The sequence below is a fragment of the Leptodactylus fuscus genome, chromosome 1 (genome assembly GCF_031893055.1).
Source record: "Leptodactylus fuscus isolate aLepFus1 chromosome 1, aLepFus1.hap2, whole genome shotgun sequence".
NCBI classification, from domain to species: domain Eukaryota; kingdom Metazoa; phylum Chordata; class Amphibia; order Anura; family Leptodactylidae; genus Leptodactylus; species Leptodactylus fuscus.
The window spans coordinates 11,794,109-11,808,224 of NC_134265.1; the positions used below are offsets into that span (position 1 = coordinate 11,794,109).

The 14,116-nt window shown below is 48.4% G+C and overlaps 1 pseudogene; it reads right to left on the reverse strand.

The window, feature by feature from the left end:
* LOC142189633 (uncharacterized) overlaps positions 1 to 14,116 on the reverse strand; it is a 637,493-nt pseudogene that overhangs the window by 157,392 nt on the left and 465,985 nt on the right.

The window sequence follows — 14,116 nt, forward strand, 5'->3', positions numbered from 1 at the left end:
TAGTTGGTGTGAATGAGCCTTGTTGGGAGGGAGTGTCTTCAGGCGGCTGCCGTGAGGCGAAACAGCCTGAAGAATGACTTCTTTTTCCAGGAGCCGGAACAAAATGGCTCCCGGTAAAAAGAACTGACCGGCTCCCATTGAAATCAGATACGGCCTCAAAATCCTGACCAAAAAACCCTTTGTACACTTACCCTTAGGCCGGGGCCCCACGGACTGGAAACGTCGTGATTTGCCCATGGTGGAAACGCTGTGGGGAAAAATCGCGGTGTTTTACAGTACTTGCAAAGTGGGTGGGATTCATGTGAATCCCACCCCCACTTTGCGGAAAAAATTGCAGCACGGACACACTGCGATTTCCAAAACCGTTGCGGTTTTGAAAATCGCAGCATGTCAATTATATCTATGGAAACGCTGACGGCTTCCCCGTAGATATAATTGTAACAGAAAGTCTGCGGAGGAAAACTCTGTGAACTTTCTGTTCTAAGCGCTGCGGGAAGAACCGCAATGTGTTCACGCTGAAGCTGTTCCTGCAGCGCTTTACTGCTGCATTTCCAGACCATGCTTTAAAGTCATAGCAAATGGAAGACAGATTGGGAACTGCAGACGCTTAACATTGAAGGGCCTGTCGCTCGGTAAGAACACCTGACACTGATAAGAGATATAATGGGATGAATAGTAAATTCATAGCAGCCCTCACACAGTATAAGGGTCCATTCACACGGAGGAAAATGACGCTGTATTTGGTGCTGAATTTTCAGAGCTGAATGGGTTTGGCTAGTTTTTTTCCACTCGCGTAATTTTCTGCTAGCTAAAAATTCAGCGCCATTTATCTTTTTTGGCACGGATTTTGACGCTGAATCCACATGGAAAAAAACGCCTCCCCATAGAGTTCTATGGGTTCCACTCACTTTTTCCCTTGCGGAAAAAAAAAGCTTCCTTCAGGTGGATTCCGCCTGCAAAAACCAACGCAGTCAATGGATGGCGTAAAATCCACATTGCGGATTTGGGCGCAGAATTGGCAAAAAACGCACAGAAAAAAATGGTAACGGTTTTTTATCAGGGTCCATGCATTGTGCTGAAGGAAAAAAAAACAAAAAAAAAGACTCAAAAAATGCTCCAAAAACAACTTTAAAAAACCATTTCTTAATTCCTAAAGCGGATTTTTTTCCTCGCCAAAAAAACTCTGTTCTAGCAGAAAAAAAAACATTGAAGCCAATGGGAGGCTTTTTATTCAGTGTTGAAATTCTACACCAAATTCCTCACCATTTTCCTACGTGTGAATGGACCTTTACTATGACCTGAAGGAGCTGACCTCTCAGTAATGAAAACCGCCTCACAGGCCCATAGCAACCAATCAGAGCTCAGCTTTCGCTTTACCTCAGCAGATTGAGTGATGAAAGCTCCCTGTATAATAAGCAGTAATGACAATCTTACTATCAGGCAGTTTTCGCCTGACCAATATTTCTGCTCAGTAAGGCTGCTTACACACTACAGGAGTTTTCACGGGTCTCTGGGCCATGGATTCTATATCTCCATAGACTTCTATAAAGCTGCAAAATTCACAGCTTTGTGCACAAAGAAGTCTATGGAACTGCCAAATCCATTGCCTGGAGGACGGTGAAAAACACTGCAGTGTGCAAGCAGCCACTAAGGAGACCAGGCGTGTTTTGTCTGTGTGCGTGTGTAGTCCATGTGTGTGTCTGTGCTTGCTTGTGATCCATGGGTATGTATGTGTGTGTGCATGCGCGTGTGTGGTCTATGTATATGTATGCATGTATGTGCACGTGTGATCCATGTGATTGTGCAGTGCAAGTGTCTATGCGTGCAGCAGTTTTGCGTGCTCTGTTCGTGTATAGTGTGCCTCCATTTGAGTGTGTTTGTGCGCGTGTGGTGTGCATGTGTTATTTATGGGGTGGTGTTTGTGTGTGTCTAGAGTGGACTGGTGTTTGTGTGGTTTGTTGTGGCATTTGTGTGGTGTTGTGCTTGTGGGTTGGTGTATGTGTGCTGTCTGTGTGATGTTTATATGGTGTTGTGTGTGGTGGTGCGGCCCCTTCAGCAGCGACTCTTTGGCACCGTTGCTATAATCCGTCTCTGTCAGTCACAACTGTTGTTTTCCCCTCAGCGCTTTCACTTTCACATTTCCCCATTATATGTATAGGACCTAACTTCGGGGGCCCAAATCTCATGAAGGGGGGCCGCTAGCGAGATGTAACGTACGCAGTATTCTGCTCCTGTGGGTGGAGAAGGGGCATGCCAAATTTCACCCAAATCAGGCAAGAACTGTGGATTTGTATAGAGCAGACTACTACAGGAGTTGAGTTTTATATATATAGATTTTCAGCTTCTTCCGTTATATTTGGAGATTTATAACAAACCCCTTTCAGTATTTTATTATTTTTTGTTCCTCCCATAATTTCCACCCATAATCATTCATATTCATTTTTCTCCCAGATGTCCTCACGCAGGACTGGCTTAAGGCAGGATTTTACATTTAAGCAAACCCTTCCCCCTTTCTTATTTGTACTCTCCTTTCTAAACATACTGTACCCCTGTATATTTACAGTCATAGCTAGAGTCCAGCCATGTCTCACTTGCCCCCACCATGTCGTAATTTTCTTCCAACATCATTATTAGAGATGAGCAAACAGTAAAATATTCATTATTCGTTTTGAATAGCCGCTCAATATTCGACTATTCTATTGAATATCGAACCCCATTATAGTCTATGGGAGAAAATGCTTCGTTTCAGGGGATCCCACCATTTGACTCAGGAGGGTCACCAAGTCCACTATCACACCTCAGCAAATGATGCCAACACCTCTAACAATGCAACTGGGACAGCAGGAGAAGCATGTCTGGGGACATCTAACAAGCCCAAATCACAGTTTTACCCCACCATCACAGTCTATCAACTACACACTTTCCACACTCAAAAAAAACCTCTATCAGGGTGCATTCACACTGAGTAAACGCTAGCTTATTTTGTAGAGTAAAATTACACTTGTAAATTTTGCTATCCCATTGACTTCAATGATATTTTACAGGCGTATTTTTTACTGGCGTATTTTTTACTGGCGTATTTTTTACTGGCGTATTTTTACACTTGTAAAAAAATATCATTGAAGTCAATGGGATAGCAAAATTTACAAGTGTAATTTTACTCTACAAAATAAGCTAGCGTTTACTCAGTGTGAATACACCCTCAAAGTGGGAAAATACCTGGAAACCTTCTTTCCTCCTACGCCCAACAGCAGCACAACTGGGGTATTTCTGCCCCTATGAGCTGTTAGGACAGGTGGAATTTTTAATTACTTAACAGCTTTTGACCCCTATAAGAGGCTGGAAGACCTGCTCCTCCCTTGTGTTTTTTTCTGTCCTGTGGGACAGGACAGGTGGTCAGGGGGGAGCAGGTGTTCTGACCTCTCAAGGGGGTCCACTGCTCTCCCCCTTCCTTACCTGACAGCGGAAGACCTTCATTTTTTCCTTTTCTTTTTTTTTTTTTTTAAATGTAGATTGTAAGTCCCACATAGAGCTCACAATGTACATTTTTCCCTGTCAGTATGTCTTTTTTTTTGGAATATGGGATGGAAATCCATGCAAACACGGGGAGAACATACAAACTCCTTGCAGATGGTTTTTTGCCCATGGTGGGATTTGAACACCAGGACTCCAGCGCTGCAAGGCTGCAGTGCTAACCACTGAGCCACCGTGTGGCCCCCCTTCATTTTTTCCTTTTCATTAGGTGGTTTCTTCTTCTTCCCGGCGGGGGAACCTGCCGCCTCATGCACGCTTCTGTAGCTCTGTCGCGTCGGGTCTAGGGCTTCCCCATGCGCAGGAACTTTAGACCTAGGAACCTATCTCAGGTTCCTCGGGTCCGCCGGCTAGCTGGCGGACATAGAAAGAAACCCCTAGATGCGAGCATTTGCCGTGGAGATTCGGGGGGGGGGGGGGCCCTCCCTGTTCTTGGGGATCCCAGGCCTGAGTTGGATCCCCCTGCCCCCCCTCTCTTTTTTTTAGATTCATACTGCCTCCGTTGCAGGCCCCGCCCCCTTTGGGCGTTGCTCCAGACAAACCCCACCCCCTGGCCTATTTAAAGTCCCCCTAGACCATCATTCAGTGCTTGTCGCTCCGGTTACAAGCACATCAACTGGAGAAGCTCCTCGGTCATTCATTTGCCCTGGAAAGCTGTGCTTAGTTGATTAAGGCTTGGTGGACATGGCCAGGGGGGGAGGGGAAAAGCAGGTGTTGGTGTTATCCTTGGGAGCAGTAAGTTGTTAGTGGATCTCTCTTTCTTCCTCCTCAGAATGTCTTCCTCTTCCTCCTCCACTATTCCTCCTCGAAGGAAAGTTGCATCCAAAAGGAAGCATCTGGCGTGCGCTACCTGTAAGGTTCCGCTTCCTGACGACTCCCAGCACCGGTTCTGTCAGGGGTGCAGAGCCCCCCCCTCTGAAACAACTCCCATGCGAGAGATGGTTTCCTGGGTGAAGGGGTATGTCCAGGACTCCATGAAGAGGATGGAATCCGTCTCCCTGGCCAAGAGACCGCGCCTGGACTGTGAGTTGTCCCTGCCGCCCCTGGAAAAATTGCGCCTCAGGGACGTGGAGTCGTCATCAAGTACTGAGGAGGAGAAGGAGATTTTTTCCCCTGGACAAGATGTCCAGAGTATTCAGGACCCTGAGAATCAGAGACTGGGAAGGCTCAAGCCGCAGGTTCCGCACTTTCAGGCCCTCTTCAGAGATGCTCCGCCTGATGGAGGGCGAATGGAGGCACCCGGAGAGATCCTTTGCGCCATCCAGGCATTTTAAGTCGCTTTTTCCCGTCTCTGAGAGTCAGCTGAAGACGTGGGGTCCTCCACCAAAAGTGGATGTCGCCGTGGCCAAGTTATCAAGGCGCACCGTCCTTCCATCAGAGGACGGATCTGGTCTCAGGGATCCCATGGATCACCGAGTCAAAGGATCTTTGAGGCGAGTGTACTCGACCGCCTCTGCCCAGGCCTCTTTGGGTATTGTCGCGAATGAGGTAGCGACTGGCTTACGTGCAGAGCTTTCATCTCTGGCCAAGGACATCGATTCCGGCGTGGATCGTGATGATCTCCTCGCGGCAATGTCTGACATCACTTTACTGGTGGATCACCTGACAGAGGCTACACATTTCCAGACCCGTCTGGCGGCCAGATCCATGGCGCTGGCTACTGTGGCTCGCCGACCCCTGTGGCTGAAGCCCTGGAAGGCTGATCTCACTTCCAAGAACAGCCTGTGTGGTCTCCCCTTTGAGCCCGGACGGCTGTTCGGGAGGGAGCTCGACCACATCATGGAAGGATTGGCCGACTCCAAAGGCAAGAATCTGCCACAGCCTCTTGAAGGTCGGAGTTCCTCCTTTCGAGGAAGAGGCGCCACCAGGAGAGGAACCAGAGGCCAGCGGCGATCCGGCAGAGGAAGAGCTCGGGGCTCATCTCGTGGGCGTAAGAATGCCCCCTTCTAATTCCCCCAAATTAACCGTCGTAGCTCTACTAGACAAGCTGGGGTGGCTGGTAAACTGGCAGAAGTCAGTAATGGTGCCATCAACACGAGTTCAGATTCTGGGACTTATTCTAGACTCTCTCAACATGACTGTCTCTCTACCCTCTCCTCGCAAAAGGAAAATTGCTCGGGCAGCACATCATTTGTCTTCTACACGGAAGGTCACCATCAGGACGGCTATGAAGGTCCTTGGATTGATGTCTGCTACCCTAGATGCAGTTCCTTGGGCCCTATGGCATATGCACCCTCTACAGAACGAGATCTTGAGAGTCTGGAATCACAGTCCTTCAGGTTTACAGAAGCCAATCCAGTTAACCATCAGCACCTGGCAAACCTTGCCCTGGTGGACCCATCTGCGAGATGGGAAGTCCTCAGTCCAGCCCGCCTGGACCCTGTTGACGACAGATGCCTCCCTCACAGGCTGGGGAGCTCATCTGGGGGAGACTCCGGTTCAAGGTACATGGAATCAGCGGGAGAGGACGCACTCATCCAACTGGCGCGAGCTTACCGCAGTTCATCGAGCCCTTCTGTCATTTGCACCACTTCTATGAGGGAAAGCGGTCAAAGTAAGATCAGACAATCTGACGACAGTCCACTATATCAACAAGCAGGGAGGAACCAGGTCCCCCTTGCTCCTGCAAGTCACCAACCTGATCTTCTCCTGGGCAGAACGGAACCTCTCCCAGCTGGCCGCGGTACATATCCAGGGCCGCCTGAACATCCTAGCGGATCAACTCAGCAGAGGCCGCCCGACCGCAGGCGGATGGTCCTTGAATCAGGAGATTTTCCACTACCTGACCAGGAGGTGGGGTCTCCCCGAGGTGGATCTGATGGCCACCCAACACAATTCCAAAGTAGAAAGGTTTTGCTCCCTGTACCGGGAAGACAACCCTTTGGCTGTGGATGCCCTGTCAATACCATGGAGGTTTGAACTGGCATACGTGTTCCCTCCCATCCCGATGATCCCAAAGGTATTGGCAAAACTCAGGCAGGACCAGACTTCGGCAATAGTGATCATGCCGTTCTGGCCAAAAAGGGCATGGTTCACCGATCTTATCCTTATGAGTCGGGGGAACTACTGGAGGCTTCCACCAGTCAGGAACCTGGTGTCACTGAACAGTTGGCCGTGCCTGGGCCTAGACAAATTCAACCTCACTGCCTGGAGGTTAACCGCGCCATACGCGCAGACAGAGGATTGTCCCAGGGAGTGCTAAGTACCTTAGCCCATTCAAGAGCAGAGGCAACCAATCAGAGCTACCAAAGGATCGCCCGGATATTCCGAGATTGGTGTACAGGCAGCCACCGCGATCCAGACAGAGATGCAGTCCTAGAGTTCTTACAGAACGGCCTGGAGAGAGGACTAGCACCTGCCACCCTCAAGGTTCAAGTGTCAGCTCTATCTGCTCTCCTGGAGACACGGTTATCACAAGATCCTCTTGTCAAACAGTTCCTTAGGGGGGCTGCCAGGCTCCGCCCCCAGGTACGGCCCCCTGTCCCCAGGTGGGACCTGGCCGCGGTTCTACAAGGGCTGTGTACGCCCCCCTTCGAACCATTATCTGAAGTGGACTGGAAGTACCTGTCATTTAAGGTGACTTTCCTGCTGGCAATAACCTCCGCCAAGAGGGTTGGCGAATTGCAGGCCCTAGCGGCCTCCGAACCTTTCATAACCTTCTTCCCTGACAGGGTACAGCTAAGGTTCGTTCCGGGATTTTTGCCAAAGGTACCAACACTTCAGAACACCAACCAAGTGATCACCCTACCGGGTTTCTTTCCCTCTCCTGTTACGAAGCTGGAGGAGAAGCGACACACACTGGATCTGGTAAGAACTCTACGTATCTACCTAGACCGTACAGCACCATTCCGAAGGTCAGAGAATCTTCTGGTTAATGTGTTTGGCCACAATAGAGGCGCTAAAGCATCAAAGGTAACCCTGTCTAGATGGATCAGAGAAGCTATCAGCTGTTCCCTTCGGGCCCAGAATCTTCCTGTTCCAGATTCCCTACGAGCCCATGCCACCCGAGCAGTGGCGACATCATGGGCAGAGACACGGTTCCTCTCTCTAGAGCAGATATGTGCGGCAGCCTCTTGGAGCTCACAGCTGACTTTTGCCAAACACTACAGATTGGACTGGCGTACGGCCGATGCTACAGCATTTGGGCACTCCGTCTTGGCATCAGCCTGCCAGGAGGACCCGCCCTAGGGGAAATAATACTTGCTAAATCCCCAGTTGTGCTGCTGTTGGGCGTAGGAGGAAAGAAAGATTATGAATGATAATCTGTTTTCCCTTAGCCCAAACAGCAGCACAAGGCTCCCTCCCTAGGAGGTACTGTTTTACAAATATGTTGTGTATAGGTGTGTGTATCACCTTTATAAATTATGCTTTGTATATCATACTTGTTAATAACACAAGGGAGGAGCAGGTCTTCCGGCCTCTTATAGGGGTCAAAAGCTGTTAGGTAATTAAAAATTCCACCTGTCCTAACAGCTCATAGGGGCAGAAATACCCCAGTTGTGCTGCTGTTTGGGCTAAGGGAAAACAGATTATCATTCATAATCTTTCTTTCTTCCCCAAGTGGATGGACACAAACCCAAATTTAAGCTCAACAAACATTAACAAGCACCCCTTTAAATCACGTTGCCCATGACAACATGGAATAGGTAATGGGAAATCCATCAGTACCCACCCTGAACTGTCATTGTGTGTGTGTGATGTGGCGAGACCTTCCAAAATTCACTTTTATGGCCCTTAACATGAGCATTTCCAAATTAAGTTACAGGCCCTTAAACTGAGCTACCAGCTTCAGGTGACTTCAGCGTGGACTCAATGTGAACTACTGCAAGAGACTGCAGCCTGAACTAAATGTGAACGGTGTGTAGTGTGCGACACTCCATGTGAACAAGGTGCAACTAAAGTCCTGCCAGTTTAGCTCACTGGCCAGTACAAGTGAAACACACACGGCTGCCAAGGGTTAACACTCACCCCAGGCCAGCAAACACACACACTTACCCCTGCGACAGCTAGGGGCCACCACGGAAGTTTTAGAACATTCTCCTGCACACAGCTTGGAGTTACCAGGGAAGTTTGCATGCTCCCGCACACAGCTGGGAGCCATACATGAAGTCAGACAGTACACATAGGCTATCTCAGAGACCATACCTGCCGCAGATCTACAAGCTGGAACGGCGTCTACCACGGTGTAGATCTAACAGTTCAGGGTTTACAGGTCCTACCTAACAGCACCCAGGAGAAGCAGAGAAACCCCACACAAAGGCTAGTCTGAAACCTGCCTGAGTACTGGAGCCTATCCCTGACTACTGTCATTCACTCTGGACTTCGGCGTCGGCTCACACTATTTAAAGGGAAGTCCCCGCCCAAAAGGGCTGGTGGTGATCACCTCACCGCTCATGCTCAATAGGGGAGAAATGGCACTTAGCTTGTGAGCAGCTCCAATAGGTCTGAGCATGCTCAGTAAGGTGAAAGCTGCATGGTTAGACTGACCTGCAGGTGGTGCTGAGCGCTATGATAGCAATCTGCGGGACCCAATCCTAACATTACCCTACCTCTTAGGGCCCCCCCCCCCTTCAAAAGCCCCCAAAAGGTCTGGTGCGACAAGGTTCTAGCACGCCCCCAATACCCATTCTCGGGCTGGGAAGAGGAGCCAGACCGGCGGTGGGCGTCGGCCACAGGCGACTCCCTTAGTTCAAACATAACAGCAAGACCTTGGCTCACACTTCTGTTACGGTTCTGTGTGTATATATAAATATTTTTTTTAAACTACAGAACCTCTTAGCTGTAGAACACTACACTACTACCCAAACATCCTTAACTGAGTTATTGAGACCCTGTTTAAAGAGAGCCCTCAAAGCTGCGTCGCACCAACCAATTGTTATACTAAACTTCCGAAAGTCAGAGCAATAAAGTTCAGCGGAGCGTTTGCCCTGCCGAAGACTAAGGAGTTGAGACTCAGCAAATCCAATTTGGTCAGGCTCTGCATAAATAGCCACCAGGTTTCTAAATCTTTCCACTCCTCTGCCCCAGGGGAAAGTTTAAGGGCCCAAGTCTATGGATCCCCCTGTAAGAGAGAGATGACCACCCCAACCATCTGAGACTGAGATGCATGAGGGTTGACACGAAAGTACAACTGACATGACTCCCAACACGTCTCAAATTTCCCTCAGTCCCCAGCAAAACGATTCGGGAGTAACATTTTATCCATGAGAAGGGAAATGACAGTAGGTGGTGTTGCAGCAGCCTCTGCTTGATTCTGAGTGAGGGTGTGTACCTGATTAGCCAGCTCAGACACCAAACCTGCTAAACCCTCCATCCGAGGTGCAAGGTCCTGAATAGAAGCCATTCAGTACGGAGTAGGAGGGGGAATTTTTTTTTTTTTTCTAGGGCTTGCTATTCTGTTAGGGAAGTGCCAGACAGCAGTTCCCCAGTGTTGTAGATGAACCCTGGAGGAAGGGGCACAAGAGACAGTGAGCCCTGGTCTGAAACCCCCACTGTCCCTTCCTGCTTGCCGGTCCTATCCTATGTAATAGGTGACAACTGGATGACAAAACCCTTCCTAAATACGTGACTCACAAAACGCAGACAAGACAAACAACAAGGGAGGTTAGCTAGCCAGGGGTCAGTAAGAGTCGAGCAATGCAGTGTCAAAATCGATATCCAAAAGAGTAGTCAATAGGGAAAGCCAGAGGTCAGGAATCAGAATACAAGAATTAACAGTAAAAGAAAAGCCAGCACACACAAGGCAATAGCAAGCACCAATGTGAATGAGAGCCAAGAATAAATAGGGAGGAAGAACCCGTCCTGGAGTTGATAGGAAGGCCGGCTGTCAATCACAGGGCAAGGCTAAATTAACTATTAGAGGAGCAGAGAGAAATGAAGGTGAAGGAGATGGGTGTGGTGGGAAATCAATGCGAGAAGAACCCAAAAGAAGAAATCACAGCTGAACACGCCTCCTGTGCCGCAGCATGCGGCCGGATGATGATGCCAAAGCCCGGACGGGCAAAGATGTTACAACTAAACAATAATTTACTAAATCTCATTGTTTTCTTTATTTGAGACATAATACCCCAAAGATTCCCCAATAACACCACATCATAGTGACATTTGTAGCTTCGCCTCATAATATTACAAGAAATGGTTCTTCCCATTGCTATGAGCTCTATGAATGATCTCTGCACCATCTGGAATCCCAACCTGCCATAAATACAGCCAAATATATGTCCAAGAGTAGAGGAACCGGAGACTCTTCTTGTGGACTCTCATCACACTTTTGTTTCTTCTAAGATCGAATTTAAAAAAAATCCCTTCCTGCTCACATGTTTCTGTCTATATATATTGTGTGTACTGTTGTGTGCGTGTGAATACACAATTAGTATATAGGGGAAAGATTTCCAAATCGTATATAACATCTTCTGTAATCACAAGGTTGGAGAATAAACATAAGATGTGTTCTGCTCAGACACAAAATATAACTGGATATACCTTCTTCTCTGATCATTAATATCATTACCTCATTTGCATATTCTTAAAAAGCTTCTTCCCAGTTTGCAGTTTGTCAGTGGATGTCCTTATATATGTGCACATTTGTAAGAATATACAATCATTGATAAAAGGAAACAATACTAGTTCCCTGTTGTTCCTACCAGCGACACAATGTGGGGTATTTTCTGCCCCTGTGTGCTGGTAAGAGAGGCGGAATTTTAATTAGCCAGTATTAATTTCACATGGCTTAACCCCTTAAAAGGGCACAGTTTCCTCACCCCTGCATGTTTTTTTTTTCTGTCCTGTGTGGACCAGGACAGGTGGAGAGGATGCTGTGTCCTCCTAAGGGGTCAGGATCACTCTTACCTGAATACTGGTGTGAAGGTAGACCATGTCTATTCTTATTTTTATACATGCTTTATACTGCTTAAGAAATTATATTTTTCTTTGTGCAACGTTTATACATTAAGATGGCGCCCGTATCCAGTACCGCACCCAGATGCTGACGCACATGATCGTCATGTGGTTTACAAGAAAGACAGTATGATTTCTCGGGAAATCGAAAGCTAAGAGATGTTGAAATTTAAGAGCCAATGACTGATCGCCAGTGTATTCAGATACAAGACGTATATGCTTACAGCCTGCCGTTATCTTATCTTTCTTGCATTCCTGTATAAAAACTGTAACTTCCTCAATAAACCTCAGTACTGTGTGAGCGCCCAGTTGCATGGACTGAGATTGAAACTGCATCAACGTCAGTGTTTATCTTTGTCAGCGCGCACATGCATGATTGATTTGGAGCAGGTGACTGACCACTGGAAGTGACCCGTATTCTGGCGGAGGTCACTACCTCAACAGATGGCGCCCGAACAGGGACTACGGCCATAGGACCACCGCGGATGACCGACCCGCGCCGGACCCTGGACGTCGGACGGCGTCTCACCGACCCGAGGCCTGATCACCCTCATTAGAGTCACGGTAAGTGTATGCATATTCATATGAATATGTGTCATTTGCCTGTGACTGTCGGTATGTCGTTGTCTGGCTGACAGGTGATCCAGTTGGATCGATTGTCCAGTCTGAGTGATACGGATAGGTGGGTCCTGGAGCCGTAGTCTGAACTTGTTTTTCCTCACCGGTATATATATATCACCGAGTGTTCAGTCACCTGTGTTGCTTCAGACTCCGGGAAGTGAATTTCTTGCCCTCTTTGATGTAGAGTAGTGCATGTGATCTTTTGGACGATCGCAACATTTGATTTGTGGCATGAGGCCGTCAGGGAGTAGGACGGGTGCTGTTGTGTGATTTGATTGTTGATCCATAGCATGAGGCCGTCAGGGAGGAGGACGGGTGCTGTTGTGTGATTTGACTGTTGATCCATAGCATGAGGCCGTCAGGGAGGAGGACGGGTGTTGAAGGATTGTTTAATTTTTTTGATATTGCCCAGTGACTGCAACCTGTGGTCAGGGACCTGACAACAAGAGTCTGAAACCGGTAAAGGTGACTTTGTTGGTGGTGAGGTTGTGGGGTCACATATCCGTCAGTGCACAGGCGGATAAGCAATATTTGGGACCGTGAGAATGTTGCGGTTGTTCAAAAGGAAACATGTTTTGCCCGACGGGGCACAGACTGCTGTTGATTTGGTTCGAGTCAGGGAGGGCAAGAAATATGTGAAGGAGGCTTCGAGAATGTATAAACTGGCTGAGGTGCCTCCTACGGGCCGATTGCAACCTAGTATGTGGAGAAAAATGTTAGAAGATAAAGGTTTGCTGGAAGCCGCCCAAACTCATTACAGGGTCGCAAGGACTCTAGAACGTGAGGGATATGCAGGCGAGGGAGGACATGAAAATGCTGAACCTTTGTTTCTTTGTTTGGTTATCTGAAACTTGATGATAAAAAGAATATGCCGAGTATAATTGCTTGTGCGCCACTGCCCTAAAATGGCGCCGAGAGTAGTGGAGATGGGTGGATCTGTGACATCTGTAGGCAGCTGAATCCTGATTTGCAAGATGTCTGTGTAGCCTGTGGAGCTCCCCGCCCATCCCCTGTTGTCTCATCTTCCGGACCCACGCCCAGGGATGGCGGAAGTGAGGTTATGGCTGTTCCCACTGGCAGCCATGTTAGTACACCCAGACCAACATCTCCGGCCCCCACCGCCCCTCAGATTACGCCCCCTTTATCCGGTGATTCCAGTGATAGCCACATCCAGTTCCTATCACAAACCCTCAAGCCCGGAAGAGGTCAAACCCCCGGGAGCCCCCTTTCCGAGTGTCCGAGTGTCTATGCCCAGTTCAGCTATAAAAGACCTCACTGTATACCACTATTATGATGTTTAGAGGATTATCCATTCAAAACTTTGGTTGGGATCTAGTAAAGAAAAGGAAAATTGGGAAGGAAGGAAATTTCCCTTAACGTCAAGTATAGTTTAAGAGATTCTGAACACTTGTGGTAATTACTAGAGATGAGCGAACAGTGTTCTATCGAACTCATGTTCGATCGGATATTAGGCTGTTCGGCATGTTCGAATCGAATCGAACACCGCGTGGTAAAGTGCGCCATTACTCGATTCCCCTCCCACCTTCCCTGGCGCCTTTTTTGCTCCAATAACAGCGCAGGGTAGGTGGGACAGGAACTACGACACCGGTGACGTTGAAAAAAGTAGGCAAAACCCATTGGCTGCCGAAAACATGTGACCTCTAATTTAAAAGAACAGCGCCGCCCAGCTTCGCGTCATTCTGAGCTTGCAATTCACCGAGGACGGAGGTTTCCGTCCAGTTAGCTAGGGGTTAGATTCTGGGTAGGCAGGGACAGGCTAGGATAGGAAGGAGAAGACAACCAACAGCTCTTATAAGAGCTAAATTCCAGGGAGAAGCTTGTCAGTGTAACGTGGCACTGACGGGCTCAATCGCCGCAACCCAGCTTTCCCAGGATCCTGAATGGAATACACTGTCAGTGTATTCCCGTATACCCGATATATACCCCCGATACCCGTTCCAACGGTGTGCCCCCCCACCTTCACCCCAGAAATACCCTGCAAGTCCCCTAGCAATAGGATTGGGGCTATATACACCCACTATTTTTGCTACTGCCATATAGTGCCATT